Source organism: Abramis brama, assembly GCF_963993115.1.
Source record: "Abramis brama genome assembly, chromosome: 4".
NCBI lineage: Eukaryota > Metazoa > Chordata > Actinopteri > Cypriniformes > Leuciscidae > Abramis > Abramis brama.
In genome coordinates, this window is record NC_139966.1 from 27,767,998 (window position 1) to 27,789,731 (window position 21,734).

General features: G+C 37.9%; 1 pseudogene across 1 annotated transcript; it reads right to left on the minus strand.

Annotated features, from left to right (window-relative positions):
* Positions 1–7,873: 7,873 nt before the first annotated feature.
* On the minus strand, positions 7,874–19,471 carry LOC311080547 (tripartite motif-containing protein 16-like; annotated as a pseudogene). The gene is made up of 6 exons (XR_014609582.1): positions 18,830–19,471; positions 13,387–13,482; positions 13,075–13,300; positions 9,658–9,817; positions 9,457–9,504; positions 7,874–8,397 (listed from the first exon to the last, which is right to left on the minus strand). The product of XR_014609582.1 is annotated as a tripartite motif-containing protein 16-like (transcript).
* Positions 19,472–21,734: the final 2,263 nt, after the last annotated feature.

Here is a 21,734-nt window from a genome sequence, read left to right on the forward strand (position 1 = left end):
AGAGAAATAAAAGAAACTCACTTTGGAGGAGGCAACCAGCAGGAAACCCTCCATACTGGAGTTATTTATCTCAGTGGGGTGAAGGTGCAGTCCTTTGCATCGCTTTCAGCCTGTCTTCAGCACAATGCCATAGCCACATGGGCTCACCTTGACCCAGTACTGAGGAGCATACAAGAGGAGCATCCAACTGCAAGGAACATCCACTTCATTTCAGATTGCCCATGGGACAATGAGAATTCGTCAGGTGAGTAAACATACTGAACAACATTTTCAAACTAAATGCAAACAGGCTAAAGTAACTGTACCTAAAAAGAGAAACATTTTCTTTATATCAGGTTGCTGGATGAAATATCCTTAAAACTGTAAATAGGAGATGGTTTAAAACTAAGGTAAACTGAGTACTGAAATGTAGTTAATTACTGTATATGCTAGGAGTATGGATGCAACTAAAAAGAAACACAGTTATGTGGGTTCATTGAGGTAATCTCCTGCAAACTCTAAAAGAGAGATGTTTAATTTTAAAAGGTATGTTTAACATACACAATCTGTCATTTGATATTAGCATGTCTGTATTTAATATATGAGTTTTAATCCATCTAAAATTAACATTATTTTCTGCAATCCCGAATTCAGTTCTCTTTCACAGTTTATTGTGCTTGAATGGTCAAATACAAATTATTTATTCACATAAAGTAGATAAACAGTCTGTTATGCCTACGTGAGTGTAAACTGTTGGGAGCAACTCAGATGTGTAACAGTATATTAGATCTGTGGATTTGTTCTTAAAGGGAATAATGTTAATCCAAAAAACAAAACAAAAAATCAGAAAATCACTCTCTGCTTTTAACTGAATCACTTTGTATCTTTATTATTAATCCATTTATATTTAATTCATACAGTGAAGACTATAGTGTTTTTTTGTTTTGTTTTTACATTTGATTTTTTCAATTGCTGTAGTATTTAAAACATGTTAAATAAACCTATGCTATTGTACCAGAAAAACTTAGTTTATTTAATTTGTATATTTTTTCTATTGTAGTTCTCCTATTTATTTAACAGTTTTATATTTGCAAAATGTTTTTTTTTTTTTTTTTTTTGTATCAAGGAATTTTATGTACTAAGTAGTTTTTCTGTTTGTCTCTGGGCTGCCTTGCTTTATTACAGAAGTAACTAACTAAAATGGAAAGGAAAAAAATACATTTTCAAGGTTTACAATTAAATTAATTTTAATAAAAAAATCTACTATTAAACTATCTACTGTAGTCAAATAACTCTAGTGAAAATAAATGTACTAAAATGTATTTGAAATACATTTATTTTATGCTAAGTATAATACAAATATGTTAACATATGTACAGACCCTTTCCAAAAAATTCGAATATCATGGAAAAGTTTATTTATTTCCATAATTCCATTCAAAACGTTAAACTTCCATAGATTATAGATTCAGGGCCCACAACTTAAACGATTTCAAGTATTTAGTTGTTTATTTGTACATAATTTGGGTTTCCAGCTCATAAAACCCACGAAAACAGGATTTCAAAAAATTAGAATATTACATGAAATCACACAGTAATTACACAGTGATACCATGGTCATTGAACCAGGTTTTGGTTATTTTGGCAGTGTGGGCAGGTGCAAATGATATTCTATGATATTCAAATTTTTTGGAAAGGGTCTGTTGCAAGTATACTTTAGGTAGATTTGAAATATCTGATATTTAAAGGCACACTGTGTAGAAATTGTGTTTTTGTCAAACAGCGACCCCTAGAGTCGCTGTGGAATACTTGCACTGTCGTAAACACACACAAAAAAACTTGGACAAAAACTACGATAAAACCTGTTGGAAAGCATCTTTTGCAGTGATTTTTGTGTGAGCATATCAGTGAACACCCCTGACCACTCGGTGAGTTTCACGTCTTTGTAAACGAAAGTTTAATGCGTTTTTAGGAAGGATTGTTCCAGTGCCCATAGGCTGCCATTCTGTAGGTGGGGGGGAGAAGCGAAAGAAACCTAAAATTCTCGGGACAGCAGCATGTGTCCAAATTTTAATCTTAACCGTTCTATTTCATCAGAAACGATCTGTAAACAGGGCTTTAAGTGTAAAATACCGAACTTGTCCTTTAACAGCTCTGATAATCGAAAGCTAGCTAGACATATGTGGAAATTATTGGACTGGTCTAATTATCAGCAATGGATGAATGAACAGCATGTAAAAAAAATGACATACTACAAGCAAGCGCAACAACATACAACAGAATGCAAACAAGTTTACAAAGAGATTTATTTACTGGCCACTTCATGCGTTTTCTCAGATCGGATAGCTATCTGATTTATCAAAACGATTCCATTTACACCTGGTCACATAAATGTGTTTTTGCGAAACGGATTTAAATCCGATCTTCAATTCCCACACGATATGCAGATTTAATGGAGTGCACGTCACCGAAAAGCAACAGATATGAGCTGCATTTTATTGATCATCAGCTAAAATTTCAAAATCAAAGACCGCAATAAGAGAGAGCGGCAACAGCCCTGGTAAGATCATTTCATTTCTTTACTTTTAATGATGATGATTGTGTGTTAAGCGTCTGCGACTTACTTTCACTTTGATTTGCGATAGTTTGCACGTTGGCTTGATGAATATGCTCAGTTGCTCATCTGCGGTGATGCGTGTTCCAGTAGCGTCGTCATATCTGGCTATAACATATAGCATATAACACGCTCTCACACGTTTTTTTTTTTTTTGCATTTTTGGGAGGAGTACAATTTACATATGTGGATTCAACAACCAGATGCATTTGCACTTGTCCAGTTTCGTCTGGAATGCGGCACAGACCTCCTCCTGAAGTGGTTTGAGCGATCAGATTCAAATCCGTCTCGAATGCGTTTCGGAGGGCATTTACATCGGATAGCTATCCGATCTGAGAAAACGCATGAAGTGGCCAGGTGTAAACAGCCCCCATGACAAAAAAATACGCACGAAAGCCGAAAACAAACGCTGGTTGGCCTCTCACATCCAAATTTGAGGAAGTGGTGGGGGAAGTGACGTATGCCGTAAAGCAGTCAAATTTTGTAGTTCTTCTTGTGCTCGGGTTACTACCCGAACCCCGAAGTTACATAGTGCCAGTAAAAGCGATACAGACCCCGTCAGGCTCTGGCAAACGTGTCATTCAACCTATTGTAAGTCGATGTACCATCACAAGGGTCTTGGAAATATATTATGAAGGTTGAAAAGCTACATAGTGTTCCTTTAATGAGATATTATACAGAGATCATACCATTCTTACTAATAAGATAATATTAAAGTAATATTAAAACACATTTTTTGCTTAATATAAAGAAATGTGTATTGTGCATTAAAGAAGTACTCCAAATAAAGTTTAATTATAATATTTATATCAGGAAGTTTCAAGCAATATGTCAGTAAATATGTTAATGGATTTGTAGTGTACCTATAAAACAAATGTATTTTAAATAAAAAAATAAAAAAATCACTAGGGAAGTAACACAAAACAGTAAACTACAATCAAATTTATGCATATTTTGAATTGAGAATCAATTTTTAATTAAATCGTGACCTCAAGAAATTATATGAATCGAATCGTGAGGTACCAAAAGATTCCGACCCCTACCAGAAAATATACTAGAATTGACAGTATTTATTGAGCCTTTTAAAGAGGGGGTTCATGAGTTTTTCAAACATTGTAAAATTGCTCTTTAAAGAAAATTGCACTCGTTTACCTGTCAGCACTGCAGCTTGTGAGCAAAGTTTTTCTGTCCTTAAGCGCACTAAAACCTGCCTAAGAAACACCATGAGTGATGAAAGACTGAGTCATTTTTAAGGGGTATTGAGTGTAGAGTCAGAAAGAGCTTGAGGCACAAAATCCTGGCCGCCATTCTCCTGGAGGATTGTGTTGCTGTATTTGCCGCAACAGGAGAATAAAGTTGTTTTGACCTTGTTGAGCTGTGATGTAGTACAAATATGTGACCAAGTACAGATTACAATTTACATTAACAGTATAATCATAACTAATGTTTATTTATTTAATTAAGGTTTTTTTTGTGAAACTATGCAATATAATAACTAATGTGAGTTGTTCTTTTGATGTTAACTGTAAAATTGTGCACCCATGAGTTTGTACTATTAATTTTCATTTGAATTGAAGTAGCGTTGCTTGCATCCTTTATTTTCTTTGGATACATACTGCAACAGTATAATGATTGTTTTGATTAAATGAAGAGTTAATCCATGTTTTCACTTTGCACTTTGAATAATTTGCAGTTGACTTGTGTAGTCCCTTTTGTCTATTTGACTTGAACTCCCTCAGCTCTATACAGTGTATAGTAATAGCAATGTATAGTAATATTAATGCTAACGTTTCGAATTAGCTCATTAGCTGCTTGTTCTGAACTTCACCCTGTTCACTTGCTTAAAAACACTACGGTTAATTTCACATTTATGTTCTCTTCTTTTAGAAACCAAGACTGGCACTGGCAAATTTGAGTTTACCAAGCACTGCTCTGGCAATCAGTTGCCTATTTTGTATTTATCTTTTGTCTTCGATGATAGATGTTTGTAAGAGGAAGTGTTTTTTTGTTGCCACACTCTGATGCTGTAGAAACTGAAAATCAAGTTTTTAATGTTGTTTATATGTCTATGTGGTGTTTTTAATATGCTGTACATTCATGTCAACACCATTGCTGAGTATTTTCACCTTAAAACTGCAGTGAACCAAAGACAGTCTCAAAAACGCAGTCTGAAATCGCTGTTGTTTCTGACGTCACAAACTACCTTGTAACCAACCAGATCAACGTGTGATCGTCAACAAGGGGAATATTCATAGAACCACGTATACTAAATGAGGCAAGCTTGTAGAGTTACATTCAAGCTATTTTAAGGCATGCAGATATTTGTTTTCCATGGAAAAAACGCTTAAATGTGTTATTTTGGTGATCAAAGATGAGTTTTAAGGGATAAAATGATTGACTAAAGGGGGGCTTTTATAATAACGTTCAGTGAACGATTGCTGCACTGCTGCTCCTGGAACGTCTTGACGGACTGCATCCGGACTCCAACCTGTTAACATGGGCACGGAAAAACAAACACCGTATACACACTGCAAACGGATTATGTGTGAACCTGGCGTGAAGAATTTTCCCTGCCATTCATGCCATTTAATAACTGCTAGGTGGTCCACCAGTAATTCTTCCACACATTCTCCTCATAGGTTCTCCAGGCCCTCTCTATGTGTTAGGTATGAGCTCCTGTCTAGGCATCAACAAATGCTACACTGTGGTTCACAGTATAAAGCCTGTAACCTAGCTGGGGCAGAGCATGTCTGTAAGCCCTCCACTCATCACTGATGATGATGATGATACCTCTTGCCATGGTGAGCTATGACTGGAATCAGTTCTCCTCTGTTCCTCATTTCAACTGGAGAACTGGTTTTTATGATTTGTCTCCTTGGTGTGTCACTCCCAGTTTGCCAAACACCCACTTCCTCCTTTTCCATCCACCATCTATTCTACTGCCACGCACATACTGAAAACAAAAACAATGTCCAAAGAAAGAAAGAACACGTAATTTAAATAATTTTTAATAGATCATAGTTAAGTAGTAAAGCACATATTTCAATGAGCAGCCAAACGTAAGCCGTCCGCCATATTGGAACAGTCAACGCCGGTCCATGACACTTGAGAGCAATTTGACTGAGCATCTGCAACCGTAGTTGACACATGTATGAATATTTATATCTGCAATAGACTTCAGTAGATGATTTTGCTAAACTAACACAAAACAACAAGACTAAGGCGTCAGCTAACATGATATGAAACAGTTACCATAGTAAAAGTAAAAACATTAAATGTACGCTATTTGCGCAATGTTGTGGCGTCATTGATGCTTCCTGTGAGTGACGACACACTGACCGCTCCAAGATGGCGGACCGCAGACGTGTCTGGAGCGATTGAATTTGGCATCTACAAATACATATCTATGAGTGCAGCCTTATGATGTTACACCACCTGACCGTTCACATGCTGCTGAATTATGTAAATATATATTTTTTATTATATAAACATTTAAGGGCAAAACTGTAATGTTTGTGTGCAGAAATCATTTATAAAAGTTATCACAGTATTAATATTCAAAAAGATACATGTTAAAAACAGTGTATGACTTAATAAAGCAGAGTTCATATTATGTATCATTTTGGGGAAGGCGATATGACAAATCTTATTTCAAGATAAAAGACATTTTAATTTAAAATAACGCTAACAATATATCACAATAAAGATATTTTGGTTATTTTATTTTTTTGTTTCTAAAAATAAGAACAAAATGCAAATTACAAACAATAGGACAAATACAACAGATCAAAAACAGAAATATTTTTTTTTGTTTTACAGAAGGTTTCTTTAACAGAAATATTGGCTCATCTTTCAGGAAGGTCAAAGGTCATCGTATAGATCACATGTCGCTCGTCGATGAATGCTAGATGCAGAAGAAGCCTTCTTTCATACCTCATATATTTCTGAGTTATCTGGATTTAACTGATGATGATGATTTGACTCAGTCCTTGTTTTGATCTTATCTCAGATTTGGCAAAGTATCATATCTGAAATTTCAGTCCTGTTCAGGAGGAGATTTATTTAAAGTAAACTGGATTAGATTAGAATAATTGTGCTCATACTTTCACTGATCAAGGTGTAACAGGCTCAGGCCTGTGTACTACTACTACACTCCACCAGAGGCGATAGGGTGCTTTAGTGGATGGTATATAACCAGATGGGTAGTAGAACAAGTCAGATTTGTTGGGCAGAGGAAGCATGGCTTACCTGTTGTGATGCCACAAACCACTTTAAGTCCTGATTGGGAACCTTTGGTTTCAAGCTCAATCAAAGTAAGATTTATTTATTCTACATATTTTTTGGGTGTGGTTTCTGTATTAGTTTGTAGCCATTGCACATACTTTTTCTGTGTTCTTTACGATTGTTTGCTAACTGGGTGCACTGCTAATGTCAAGTTTGTATCTTTTTGTTGTTGTTGTAGAAGGACTCTTTGTAGCCACTAACCCTTATAGTACTGTTGTTCATCCATTGGAGATCAAAAGAGGATTTCCGTTCACAAACTGTTTCGTTACTTCACCTTGTGGATCGCTTGGATCTTATGCACAAGGATTGTAACGAGACCACCATCTTCATCTTCAACAGGCTATATTGTGTATCCATGGACTATACCAGATAAGGCTTTCACGTAACTTTGGACTTATGCTATGTGGTTGCACTGACTTCAGATCCATACCCCATGCTGTTGAGCCTGTTTACATCAAAACAGCTGGTTTTATTTCTTCTATACTCATTGTTTGTTTTGTTTTCCACATTCACCCAGGTCTACTGTATTTTTGGGTGGTTTACATAAACTGACAAAAACATATTTTACTGCCTGACTTGTTCATGTAATTTATACCTGGTTTAGTTTAGTACTATGTAAAAGTAAGTTGGTGGTTCCCTTCCTAAAAATCAGATTTATAGCAGTCCTAAACTTAATGTGGTTGAGGCAGTTATAAAGGGTTTACAGTACGATCAGATAATCTGGGTTTATATATTTTACATTTATTAATACAGAAAAGAGAAAAGCACAGATACACACCGTGACTCATCATGACTCACGAACACACACTGATCTGACTGTCTATATGAGGATTCATTACACATTTATTCTGAAATGTTATTTCAAAGACAGAAGTTCAGCTGTAGTATTAATGTAATGAAGAGAAAATAAGAGACTCTATAACATCTCACTGTTACTGATTTGTCATGCAGCTCAAAGCATTATGGGTAGAATCTCTCTACAGTCTGTTCTCATTCATCAACACAGTTTCACTGATGATCCAGGATAAACCCTAAACCCAGGATAGAGCGGTTGAGTGAATGTGGTCTGGACTGTGTGGATGAGGCTCATTGTGTCAGAGATGCTGTAGAAGGACAGAGTTCCTGCACTGTGATCCACATACACTCCTACTCTCCTGCTGATGGACTTTACAGGGAGTTCAGTCTTTATCTTATTGTGTCTGAATGAGGAACTGGAGGAAGAGGAGAACAAACTCCAGGACTGATCATTATATCCAAACCCACACTCAGTACCCGATCCCTTCCTGCTGATGCTCTTATATGACACTGATATACACACACCAAACAAACCATCACTCCACTCAATCTCCCAGTAACAGCGTCCACACACACTCTCTCTACACAACACCTGATACACATCAAATCTGTCTGGATGATCAGGATACGGCTGCTCTGTGTAAGTGTTAGTAATCACTCTGTTCCTCTCAGACAGACTGAGGAGTTTATTCACTGTGTTCAGATCCAGAGTGAGCTGATGGGAATCTGATGGAGAGAAAACACATCAGAATCAGGAATTATGAATCTGTCTGATCTTTTATTATAGCTGAACTCTTCATGTTCAGTATATCAGCAGTGTCTCAGTAGTCAAGTCACCTTTATCTATTTAGCGCTTTGATCAATACAGATTGTTTCAAAGCAGTTTTACAGTGATAACAGGAAAATAATGCAATAAAGTTTGTTTCGTCTGTACAGCAGATCTAGAGGAAAATAGTCATTGTCCAGCTTAAGTAAGTTCAGTGTTGATTAATTTCTGATGTAAAAAAGTTATTCATTTAGTTCATTTATCTATACAGCCGCTCTGGAGAAAACAGTGATGTCATCGTCCAGCTCAGTTCAGTTCTCATATAATGGTGTCAATGCAGGAAGAGCAATAATATGGTTTACTAGTTTACCAGATATCCTGTGCAAATCATCATTTACATCAGTGTATCATTTACTGTATATTAATGGTTATTATTCTGTGTTTATTATAATTATGCCTAATATATACACCACTCAAATATTTGGGGTCAGTATGATTCTTTTGTAATAATTTGATCTACAATGTTTTTAAGTATTCTAGGCCTATTGTTGGTGATTTTCAGTGCTGTAGCCTTTGGCAATCTTGAGCTTTCTTTAAATTTCTGTCTGTTTCCTCAAAGGTTAAAGAGATTTGTTACAAAATCCTGTTTAGGATAAATCCATAGAGGAATTTTTACAGAAGATATTTCAGTTTGTTCTTACTTTCCTGAAGCTTTTTACTACTGTGATTTTACCTCTAAATCTTGGATGAATGTTTCAGTGAAAAATAATTCTAGTTATTCATTAGTTTTAGAGGACATCCTGTTTTTGAAGAATATGTTGAATCCCCTGATTTACATCTTTGTTAAAGTCACGAGTCAACTGATTTTGCTTCCAGCGCCCCTCGATGTTCTCTCCGTTGAGAAACACTAATTTACATGATCAACTATAAAACTCTTCTGTCATGTTTTCTTTCACCTTCTACAGGAAGAACATGAAGACACTCAGTGAGTTTCTCTGCTGGTTTTCTTAGTGACTTACATTGTAGGAAGTCGTTCCTGGTTCTGGGAACAATGTTGGTGAAAGTGACTGTGGAAATCAACAGACATGAAGAGTTTGATTATCATGTCAAGAGAAAATGATCCCTGCATCCGTTCCTAAGACATTTCTAATATGATCTTCTACATGATATGAGATGATGGAGGATCATTTCTGAGAGCTGATGAATCTCCAGGACTTTACCTCTGTCAGAGATCTTCTTCAGCTCCTCTTGGCAGAAATCCTCCAGTTTGTCTCTCAGCTGACGGACAGATTCTCTCACGCCATCAAAAGAGGAGAGAGAACTGAAGGGATTGTCATTTACGTCTGTAGATTCAGGAGGAGCTGAGAGAGACTGGAAACTCTACAGAAAACAGAAATCAAAGCTCATCACCTCCACACTTCATCAATAACCTGCACTACTGTCAGATTTCAGCGGCTCTTGTTGATCTTTAGTAGTGAAACCGGTGCCATCAAGTTCATGGATTTCACATTGTTATAAAAAAAAGTGTTTAAATATTAATGAAGTTTTGAGCTGTTGCTGTCTGGAAGCTGGAAGAAACAGAAAAAAAGTTTCTTCTTCAGAAAAAGAGATTTCCAGACCTGAACTGCATTTGTAAGTGCGCCTCTTTCAATAGAAAATGATCAGATGAGAGTCATGAAAATGATCATGATGATTGTGGCGAGCGCCTGTTCCTCTCTTGATCACCACTGTCGTCGCTCCTTTTATGCTTCCGCTCCTCCGTGAGAGATACGAGACCGGTGCGTTGCGCACGTGTCACTCATTATCAATCATCAGGGTTCCAGATTGCGACCAAAATGGTCGCATATGCAACCATTTTTTGAGAATGTGCGAGTTAAAATTTTATGTGGTCGCATTTGTGCGAGTGCATGGTCATGTAGCCTACTAACATTACTCAGTTAAACGCATGAATTTTCCTACATTGAACTTGTTTTAGCGCCCGCCAAAGTGAATTTTTGTCCCGCCAAAGTCTTATTTGATCGGTGAGTAATGTAGATGAACTGCCGCGCTTGTGACAGGGTGCATGTTTAACTGAAAGAACGAGCAGAGAGAGAGAGAGCCGGTCGCGCGCGCACTATCTCTCTTCGGAGCCAGGCGAAAGTGTAAACAAGACTTAACCGTCTCCAAATTAAGCGCTGTCTTGCTCTCTCTCCCTTGCACATATTAATCAAAATAAATCGACACGGTGGTAAAAGGTCGGAAGACTGCAGTTTCATGTGGAGCATTAGGAGATTTTTTTTTTTCTGAATTACGGCTGGGTGTGAATTGTGCTAAATACGTTGCCTTATCTTCTCTGAAAAGCGTTCCGGACATTCAGCTGACATAAAACAACACTTTAATTAAACGAAAAAACTATCCAGTGATGAAATGTTTTCTGTGTTGACAGAAATCTTGGATGTCCATCATGTCCTAACTGCTGGGATAATCACACAACGCGCATGACACGTCCAATTCGCAAACCTTTGAACCGATTCATTTTAATGAATGGTTAAAACAACTGATCTTTCCAACAGTGAACTCAGGAGACGTCTGAATCGGTGTATAACTAATCAGTAACACTTTACAATAAGGTTCTATTTATTACAAAAGTTAGGCTACATAAAAAGTTTGCTTACTCAAGCTTAAAGTGTAAGTTGCAGGTTAACCACCACAGCCAATTAATGCGTAAATTAAAGTGCTCTATATGTATATATTTAATTATTTCTGTCTTAAAATGCGTTAAAATAACATTTATTGGGGTTTCTTCAAAGGTAGCGTGTTTTTTCAGTTACTGGGTGATGACGTCATAAGAGGAACTCGCAACCCATACTCTGCTAGATTCTTACTGTATTATGGCTATTTGGAGACCGACTGAGGATGTGGGAAACCATCAAATTCTTTATGGACCACAGCCCTACAATTTTTAACCGATCAGGCGTGAGAGAGGGGAGGAAATTGCCAGGACCCATGGCACTCAAAGAGTTATTAATGCTTGGTGTGAGGAGAATGAGTGGAGGGTTGGCCAGGTGTCCTGGTGAGTAGCTACGTTAGAGCTAGTCTAGGCTAGCCTGGTGCAAACTTAACCCGGGTAATATAACGGAACAAGCCAGTCTTTTCAAAATCTTGCCGTCATGTAGAATAGCAAGGAGGGGCAACGACTGAAGACATTATTTACTTACATGGTGTCAGTCCAAATCAGAGCTGTAGAGATGCACACACTGCACAGGCACCAATCGCTAGTCTCATCAACGCCTCAAACGTCATGTAATACCCTTCCTCAATCCACGCTTTATCAATTTCTCACGATTTAATTAGCGATGTTTATTGTCAGAAAAGAAAAAGAGAGATCGATGTCCCCATCACTGTGTTTGTGTGGGCTATGCCACCCAGTTGAATCAGCAGTGGAGAGTATGTGCTGCAGTGAGGTGAACGCGTTTTGGAGTTTAGTGGAACAGCTCGACCTGCGACCGGCTGATCTGACGTGCCTGAACCCGGTGCCTGAACCCGTTTGTTTTGCGAATAGCTTATTCTCATTTCAGGCAGGATCACGGCCCCCTTGAAGTCAGCACACACGAGTATGTTTACAGTTGAGGTATTTTATCCATAATTTTTTTATCAAATAAAACATACAACCAACTTTTCTGTAGTTATGTATAAGGCATCTATAGCTTTCAAAGAAATACAACATTGAAGAGTACCATACTTAATGCATGAGTAATTACATTTAGCTGCTAGCGTACTATTGACTATGCCGGTAACTCTACTAGTGAGTTCCTCTTATGACGTCACGCCTCATCTAGTGGAAGGGAGCGGGAGCGGTTAAAACCACTGTTAAAAGTGCCAACTTTTCATATTATATTCAGCATTTTGGTATAAAAAACAATGGTGGGCGGTTCTTATCTTTATGTTTAATAAACACATTACATTATCTTCGTGAAAAATTTAACCTGCAATCGACACTTTAAGCTTTAAAATAAATAAAACCACTTGTTTTTTTGAAAAGCATATGACTACATTTTTCCAGACAGTGCTATCAAGAATCGATAAGAGAATCGTTAAAGAATCGGATCGATAAGCAGAATCGTCAGTGGCATTGATATTGATAAAATCTTATCAATTCCCATCCCTATGTGAAGACAGTAAAATTATAATCAAACATTAAAGAACATACATGTTTTTTTTATAGTTTTTTTGAGAGTTAAAAGATTAAAACATTTTGCTAACATGAGGTCTTGTGTCACTGTCAGTCTTTTTACATCAGTGCAAAACTAGGGTATGCAGATTAAGACTACTATTCATCAGCATGCATTGATTAATCCCATGGCATGTAGCAAAAAAAAAGAAAAAGTGCGACCAAATCATATGCTGGTGTGACCAACTGAGAAAGTTGGTAGCATCAGTGCAACCAGTGGAAAAGTTAGTCTGGAGCCCTGATCATGCCACCGGCCTCGCGCCGTCCTCCCACGGCCCTCGACCTCGTCGTGCTCGCCACAATGACATAATAACCGAACACACAGATCAACACTTCAGTCAACGGCTCATTCTGCTCTCATGAAATGTTTCTCTGTGAGTCTCTTGCTCAAGTCCACTATGACCCTGTTCTTCTAGATCTCTGTTACCTGCAGGAAATGGATGTGATCCTGTGTGTGTGAAAGCTGCTCCAGCTCAGCGTCTCTCCTCCTCAGATCATTGATCTCCTGCTCCAGTCGCTCCAGTCGTCCTTCAGCTCGACTCACTGCAGTCTTTTCCTGATTTCTGTGTCGCCTCAGAGCGGCTTCTCTCAATGGAGCGGATGAGCTCAGTGAAGATCCTCTCACTGTCCTCCACTGCTGTCTGTGCAGAGAGCTGTTAGGACACACATCACAATCACACAGTGGCTTCAGTGAGTCCTGACTGAGACGTCTCAAACTTCTCTTCTTCTCCAGACTCACCTTATGAGACGCCACAGCCTCTCTCAGCTGCTGAAGATCTTTCTCTCTCTGCTGGATCCTCTGCTGGAACGACCTCTGCGTCTCCTTCAGCTGGTGCTAAAGGACAAACCAATGACAGGAGAAACATCACATTAATCATCAACTAAAAATATATGAATCCAGTATCAGAGAAGTGGTGAGATTGAGGGGTTAAAGGTCTTGCATGAAAAGATTATAGGTTCAATCATAAGTGCCAACATTATTTCAAGTTTTATTGCCTAGCTTTATATAGATTCACCCAGAAATGTAAGTTCTTCATTGTTTACTCATCATCATGTCTTTCCAAACTTGTATGATTTCTCTTGCTGGATACAAAAGAAGATATTATGGAGAATGTCTTTGTTTCTAAAGCCCAAATCAAATATGGTGACACGTCAACAACCTCAAACCTAACTGGCTCATGGATGTCACATGACTTAACATGCCACCATATTTAATATATTTTCAGAAGACTTTGGGTGCTTCTCAATATCCATCCTTGTCCTCGCTCCTCCGTCCTATGACCCGGAAACCGATCGAGCTCAGCCATCTTGAAGGACATCTCAATCCTCTAATTACACCACAAGGAGACGAGAAATGAGGAGGCTTCCTGAGGAGTCATGAGTGAGGATACATGAGTGTATCCTTTGCGGAAGTGTTTTATCGACTAAACGTGACACACTTATCAATTCTCCTCCCCCTTCACATCGGTCACAATCATTGCAACCATTGGCAGGGCTCAATCCAAGGGGCGGGATAAACGGTTGTCTTTCAAATTCCCTCTGCATGCAATAGGATAGCGCTACAACCAACCAGAGAGTTTCCCACCAGTGGAGCTAGTTGATAGATTAAACTTTTGCCGTATCTGGCCGGCAAAACTATGAACACATCTTCCTTTTTTTAAGAATGACTTAAGTGCCGTTCTTTGTTCTTTTCTCAAAGAAAAGCTTAACTCCAAGTCCTCCAGAGTTGCGGCCAAAGCCGATTCGAAAGACCGCTGTTCGCCAGCAGCAGCCACTCTTTGGAACCGTCGCAACTCTGCCGTCATTATGTTAAGCCCGCCCGCTGACTCTATACACGATGTGATTGGCCTGAGTAGAGTTTGGTTTTTCCAGCTCGAAAGTCAACGGAGAGTTGCTAGACTACCCTGGCTGCAAAATAAAATTTGCTGCCGCTAGTGTGCGTCTAGATTTCTAGGCTACTTTACCTTTGCAGTTTATATAAATCACACATATTTCAACAGGGTATCTTGCTTTATTATTACTCATTATGAATTTCTTGAATAACCAAACTTCAACAACATAAGGGCAGATCTTTTGAGCACTAATGATGATGCTGTAAAGTGATGCTCGAGTGTTCAAGTATTCCAATGTATAAAAAAGCTTTCATTCGATTCCTCCGTCCTCCATTTTTTTCCCTTGCAGCCTTCCCTCGCACCCTGAAGCTGGAGCTGAGACGCGAGGAAAGGTAACGAGGATACACAAATAAGAAATGAGAAGCACCCTCTGATCACTCCCAATGGAGTTCTACTTTCAAAATATGGACAGATGAGAAATTCCTTAAAATACCTTCTTTTGTGTTACTCAGAAAAAGTGAGTCATGCCAGTTTGGAATAACATGAGTAAATGATGAATGTTAATTTTTTTGGGTAAAATACTGGTTTAAAGAGGTCCTATTATGCTTTTCCCCATGATAGGAGTCCAAGAGACACAGTTTTTACCACCCCGAATCTAAACCCTATTTTCTAATGCAGACTAACTTGATGGTTAAACTGTACTTTTAACACTATTCCTCAACAGTATACAACCTCAATCTTTTATTGTGTTCTCACTACTTTTATAATGACTGCTTTATGAACTATGCAGTTCAATGCTAGTCAGATGTTATAATTGAAGTTACAAATGTAGGTTGAGGAGCCTAATCATTCAGTCCTGTCAATCATCATTATGAGTGAATATAAGCAGCAGCATTGCGCCGTCCCAGCAACAATTCCTCTGTCATCCCATTGCTGTTTATGGTAAAGCGAATTACATTTCCGACATATGTGCTAATCACAACAGACTGGGACCGGCTGACCAATCGATTTTCAGAAGGCTGGTTTTAACCCCCTGAGGTCGGCAAATGCGCGGGTGCGTTTTGCTCGATTTTTTTCACATAGCAGCAAAATAAACTTAAAATACTCCGTCATTTATGGTCATACAGACTTATGAAGAAATATGAAAAAATAAACTGTTAAATGTCTACTTTTTTATGTGTCCACTTACAGGCGAAAAAAAACATTGTGTTTTTGTAAAATAAAGTAAATAAACAGGGTGTGCTTTCTGCCTGTCCGTCTCGGTGAACTTTTTTTTTCGAGCACGTCTCTAAACTTAAACAAAACTCAGCGAATACTATTCACCCAGGCATGAGCAATATATCTTTATAATCATTCAAGTGTGTACTTTTAAATTATCTAATTCAAAACTAAATCAAATATTCTCTGTTTATGTAATCTGTATGAAAAGAGAGAGATGTCAGTCGTTCTCATCTCAGCTCATTATTTTTAATGTGACCCCGCCCACGGAGAGCGCGCGCTATTCAAACGCAAATGACTGAGGCAATCCATGCAAACTGTGAACGCCCCCATATCAGCTCGAGAAAACACCAAGTTTAATCAGATCATTGTACTTGTTTACACTGTCTCGCAGCGCTGTGAGGAATAATACTATCGTAATAATAATAATGGAAAATGTACCTCAGAAGCGCAGGTATTTCGAGGAGCAACGGATCCTGAGCTATACTGTAGTAAGTTTTTTTCATTCTCAAGTGAATCGCGTTTCTCTGTGTGAATGAATGAACGGCAGAGATGCACGCTGTTTACCACAACTCACAAAAAGACGGTTTAAATTTGAATCACGTTTCTGTGTGTGAATGAATGATCCGCTTTTAGCGAACTATAGCCTATTCATACTTTGCACGTGACGTCACAAGTACTGGCTGGCGGGCAAGAACGTCGTTCTCCAGCAACAAAACCCAGTAAACTAATCAAGGATCTTGCCAGGACGTCGCCAGTTTTACTATACAGAATTTGGTGTTTTGAGGTGTAAATGACATGCCAGATAGTTGTTATGCGATTGGATGCACTAACCGCAGATGAGATAAGCAACCTTCACAGTATACACGTCTGTGCAGTGATCATTCCATCACTCCATCAAAGGTAATTTCAACATTTGTTTGAATACAATGGGTGTATGATCATGTAATTAATCGTGTCTTTAAGTTACCCTGTAGTTTCGTCAATCAACACCACCAGCTGGTTTGGCGAGTCAGTTGTTTGTGTTATGAGTCTAAGCTAGGCTAACAGTACGTTCACACCGCCGCCGGCGAGAGCGGCAAAATTCATTGAAAATGAATGACTTCCGGGCACTTTGACGCTCTCGCCGGTGGCGGTGTGAACGCACAGTAACAGCTATCGTCTTTTGCTAACAACAACAAAAGTGTGTGATAGGTTGTTTTGAGGTTTGTGATATCTATGGTTTTCATTGAGAACCAGAGATGACCCAACAGTAGAGCTAGATTATTTACGGAGGAATTATTACTGCTCGATTATCTTAAAAAACCTTGTCTGCTTTACACAATTTAGCTACCTTGGAGTTAATCCTAGTCCATAGTTATGCAGCTAGCTCGCTAACAGACTTGATAGCTACTAGAAAGACCTGGAACTACAGGACTCAACATTGAAAATACCCGTTTGTTGCCCGCCAGGTATCCATGGTAGTCACGTGACTGCAAAGTATGAATTGCTATACTGAGATGAGTAAAAATTGACTGAAATATGTTGAAATAAAATGTATTTGTATAAGCAACGTATTAAACTGCAAATTAACATATGAAAGACAACATTTCGTTGACTAGTTTTGGATAGATTATACATTTTTACTGTAAAATATCTGCCACCTCAAATAAGCTTTTGTTTGCCAATTTTTGCTCATATGTTAAATATAGTATGTTTTGTCAAAAATAAAGTAATCAAATAATATGTTATGTGTTTGTTCCAATGTAGGCTATATTCAAAGTAATGAATCCTTAACTTTGAAATATGTATGATAAAATGTATACTTTAGTTTTTACAAAGCAAGATTACACTTGAATTGTTGTTGTAATTGTAACCTTTTTAATAAAAAAATATATTTACAAGGTAGATGTAAACAAACTATTAAAAGGTAAATATAAGCCTTTTCTTTAAATAATTTTTATTGTGTTTTATTAGTGACAAATTTGGGGAGAGGATACATATTCCAAAACTGAAAATACAGTATGAGAATTAACTGCACAAATTACTAGACATGTTTTCCTTGGATATTATACAATTTGCAAGCATAATTTGTGGAAAAATAAAAAAAATTGAGATGCTTCCAACTGTGAACCAATTTGGTAGAATATATATATATATATATATATATATATACATATATATTGCTCTTGCATTCATTCTTGTGGCTCAGTGACACACCTGAATGAATGGCTCATTATGTATGCGGGCCCCATTGTCTCCTCAGGTGCGAACCACTCAATATGCATGATGGTGTTGGATCTGTGACGAAGGACGACCTTTTTCAGGCAGATAAAACTAGCTGCTTGAGAATCAGCCAATCAGGAGCGTCACTGCGCTCTGCGGCTCGCGGAAGCAGACAGCTTAAGTTTCAGTTTCGGAAAAGTTCGGAAGAGAGCGCTGGCGTTGAAAGACTGTGCAGTTTATATTTATATTTATATAGATAATCTAAGATAGTGTTGCTGTACTTATTTACAAGTTCCAAGTATTGTGTGCGTGCAACTACCAGTAAGTATACTGAAGTTTGTTGTTGTTTTTACCTCACAATAATGTTGTGACATGTTGCTGCTCGTTGTCGTATAATGGCGGAGCTTCGCACTGCTCGTGTGTTTAATTGAGAACGCTGTTAATTAATGGAGGTGTTGCTCTGCAAGCCTTACATGTCTCAATTGAAATAATGTTTGTTGTTATTGCACAATGTGTAACGTTGTTTATTTAAGGAGTAATTCTGCAGCTCATAATTATTATATGTTCAGCTGAATTTAGTATGTTGTATATTGTTGCAGTTAATGTGCAGCAAATTAATCACATCCGTATTACATTTTCAGTCTATAGTGTTTCATCGCCATCTAATGGCCTGGCAGCAGAATACACCGTTTTTAGTCGCTTTCACAGATCGTGTGAGTGGGGATTGTTTTGACAGTGGTGTTGTCTGTACATGGAAAAATCTAAGGAAAAACTTCTCTGTTTTCTGCATATCGTTGTCGTGTAAACATACCCTAAAACGAATTTAGAGTAAAACCATTAAATGATGTAAATGTAGTCTAGTTAGTAGACCCCATAAACAATATTATGAGCCTGTAAATTATCATAATGGGTTCTGTAAGTTCATACCTGTTTCTCTGTCCTCTGTGCTGCCACTGATACAGTGTCGTGGTTTTTATGTTCATCCATCACACACAGCACACATATACACTTCTGATCAGTGCGGCAGAAAACCTCGAGGAGCTTGTCGTGTTTCCGGCAGATCATCTCCTGCAGTCGTCCAGTGGCATCAGTCAGATTGTGTCTCTTTCCTTTAAACAAACTCTCATGTTGTTCAAGGTGATTCTGACAGTAAGAGTTCAGACACACCAGACAGGACTTGACGGCTTTGTGTTTTCTTCAAGTACAGACGTCACACTGCACATCTCCAGCTCCAGCGTAACAGTCAGCAGCAAGTTTAGTCTTCTTCAGTTTCTCCACCATTTCAGCCAGAATGGTGTTTTTAGCTAAAGCAGGTCTTGGCCTGAATGTCTATCTGCACTGAGGACAGCTGTAGACTCTCTTCTCATCCTCCTGATCCCAGCAGTCTGTAATACAGATCTTACAGTAACTGTGTCCACAGGGAATGGCCACTGGATCCTTCAGGAGATCCAGACACACTGGACACATGAACTCATCCTGAGAAAATCTGGCTTCTGCCATTTTACTGCATGAATACAGAGACACAAACACACAACAGCTCAACTACACTTCAGTTTTACTTTCCCTGAACTCTCGTGATTCCTGTTTCCTGGTTCTGTGTTTGAGTGCCGTGTGCAAAACAGGCGTATCTGTAAAGCAGCTTCCACATTCCTGATCCTGAAGAGCCTCATTACCTCATTATCATGCTAAGTTTTTAGTTTCCATGTGTTCACAAACACACATTTTGTTTAATAGGTCTCAGACACGCACTCAAAAATATAAGTTAGAGAGAAGCAAGACAACAACCTTAAAAGTTCAGTAATTCTGTATCCTAAATACTACACTGTTACTGGAGTCACCATGAAGTCAAAATCGCCAAATCTTAAATTTAATATTGCAGTATTTATTATACATTATTTACCTGTGCACATAGGACTGGGCAATACAACAATATTTATCAAAATATAATTTTCCTCAATGAAATTAGAACAAAAGTTCATAAAATGTTCCATATAAGAGGAACATAAACAGCGTTAACGACAACACGGTCCATTTATCAGCTCGGCTTAACGACACTGCAGCGCTCTAGATGCGTTCACTTGCTGATTGGTTTTGATCACGTGACCACTGATCCGCTTTTGGGGATAAGCATTGTTCCCTTTCGAAAGGCTGCTAGTAGTGACGTCATAGGCTGTCGCCGGTCAATATCGATTACCGTGTTTGGATAGCTTTTCAGACACCAGTTCATGTGGAGTACGGTTACAGTCATAACCCGAGACGTTTTTGCTTGCATATTTTTATAGTTCGCACACTCCACCAAAGACAAGAGAAGTCAAAAAGCCAGATAAAAAAATTCACCAAAGCAAAAAAATGGTTTATATATTTTTTCTTTCGATTTAGTGGTGTGAGTACCTAGACGTATTTTTGTGAGACATGTATTAAAAAAATAGTTTGTTTTTGAAGGACAAGACAGTGGCAGAAATTCTTGACTGGTCTTTTTGGCGTGAATCACGTTTTGCATTCACAGTTCTCAATTTGAGGCATTTTCGCTAGTCAGTGTTATCCAGCACACAGACGTTGATTTTTTTTGCTTGGTTAAAGAGGTAATAAATAATTAATACATTTCGAAATAAATTATTATATTTTCACTTGATATACATGTATTTCTGAGACAGTACACAACGCTAATCTTAGGTGAGTTTCACGACATGTATACTTGCAAACTTTGTGCACACACATGCAGTACAATCTGTGCATTTCTATTTGTAAGGCACATGCAAATTCAAAGGCATGTTTACAATTAAACTATAGTTACATTTTTTTGCTCTGCCTGGTTGCAACAAACCCTTTCGAAAGTTTGAAGCATTTTAGTCTCACAGCTATAGACATGGAGAGGGCAATGACCGTGCAGAAAGTGTTGATAAGGCACTGTTTTTGTAAGTCACTTTCAAGAAATTCATGACATGAGTAAGGAACACCTGCTTTAGACAAATTAGCTGCATTACAGCTTGCTGAAAGGGATATATGTGCTATCATCACGTCACCATATCCCTCTTGTGAACACTCTTATGAAAGTAGATTGGAAGCAATTATTATAGTTAATATAGTATTTTCAGATTTTCTTACACAAAAAGTTAAAATAATTAAAAATATTAGAATTTCTTACACACACCTATTGTTTTGCTTCAGAAGACATTGATTGAGTTCATATGAATTAGTGTCACGATCGTTGTGTGCTTTTTAAGCATCAAATGAGCGGCAGCCAATCATTCCCATTGCGGACTCACAGAGATGGATTATTTTGCAAAAAAAAATCCTGCTTTATGTTTAGTCATGCAATGGCATGAGGGTGAGTAAATGGGAATGTTTGGGGTGAATTATCACTCTAAGGACATTGTGTTTTGTCTACACTTGTGATTTTGATGAAGATCAGATGACATTTTTATGACCAATCAATGCAGAAAACCTACCAATTCCAAAGGGCTTTTCTTCCCACTAGTGCTTATGTACTTATTCTGCTTTAAACCTTTGTTCATGCACATACAAACTTAACAGATCTCTATATATATACACTCACCTATAATATACAGGACACACACTCAATCACTTAAAGGGGTCATGAACTGCAGTTTTATTATGTTTTGCTAGGGTGCACTTATAATGTTAGTATGATTTTTACATCAAAAATTGTCATAATTTAGAAATAAAAGGCATTTTTCCTACCCTGATTTTAGCCCTCTGATTTTAAATGATGTTTTATAAACAAAGTTCGGGAGGAGCACGTCCAAATAATCATTCCAATCTACTTGTCATCAAACAATTATGTCTACCCTAATCAGCATGACAAGAAGCA